The sequence below is a fragment of the Carlito syrichta genome, unplaced genomic scaffold, assembly GCF_000164805.1.
Source record: "Carlito syrichta isolate Samal-C Ts95f unplaced genomic scaffold, Tarsius_syrichta-2.0.1 Scaffold314552, whole genome shotgun sequence".
Lineage (NCBI taxonomy): Eukaryota > Metazoa > Chordata > Mammalia > Primates > Tarsiidae > Carlito > Carlito syrichta.
Window position 1 is genome coordinate 93725 of NW_007258648.1, and position 1038 is coordinate 94762.

Here is a 1038-nt window from a genome sequence, read left to right on the forward strand (position 1 = left end):
GTCTGCTGGAGTTCAAGCGCGTCTCACTCCCAGCCAAGTCACTGCTCCCCAGGCCCTTTTTAGCGGTTTTGGGAAACGAATTCCGTCTTATTGGCCGGGCGCTGTAGCTCAGCCTGTCATCCCAGCACTTTGGGAGGCCGAGGCGAGAGGATCGCCTGCGCCCGGAGGGTTCGAGACCAGCCTGGGTAATTTGGCGAGCCCTCCTCTCTACGAGAAATCACAAAAACTAGCCGGGCGTGGTGGCGTGCGTCGGTAGTTCGAGCTACTTGGAAGGCTGAGGCGGAAGGATCCCCTGAGCCCAGCGGATCGAGGCTGCGGTGGCCGTGAGCGTGCCACTGCCCTCCAGCCTGGGCGACGGAGTGAGACTTCAGTTAAAAATAAAATCAAACAAACCATAATGTTACCTAGGGAACCATTTCAAACAACTCCAGGTGCCAAGCCCTTTCCCTTTCTTCTGATGCAAATAAAAGCAATAAAAACGTAATGAACTTTAATGAACTGGGTGGTCTCTTCAGCCTTGGGGTTCGTGGATACCCCCCAACGCTGTTTTAAAAAAATGCACTTAAAAAGAAAGGCAGCCAGCAAGCAAACCGATACCTCTGGAGGAGTCCACAGTGGAGGGAATCCAGCTTTCGTTTCTGCATAAAGCCAGTTCATTTTACTTGGAGGATAACCTGCCAGAGTTGAGCGAGGTGAAGCCGAGTCGAGCGCGGAGACAGCGACCTGACGCTCGGCCCCTTTTATGGCCACCTTTTTTACACCATGGCCGATCCCTGTTCAACTCCCCGTCCGGAGACGCGGGTTTCAGACCTGACCTTCTGGGCGGGGGGCACTCGCCTTGGTCTTCCCTCCCTCCCCGCGCCCGGCAGCCTGCGCCCTGGCAGTTTGCGAATCGCCCGCGTCGCCCCCCGCCGGTGGGCGTCCTCTCCCCCGCTCCGCTCCTGCGCCTGGGTCCTTTCTTCCTTGGCGTCTTCGGGCAGATGCGTCTGCTCTCTCCTCGGACTCCCTCTCCCGCCTCCCTGCGCCCCACCCGCGACG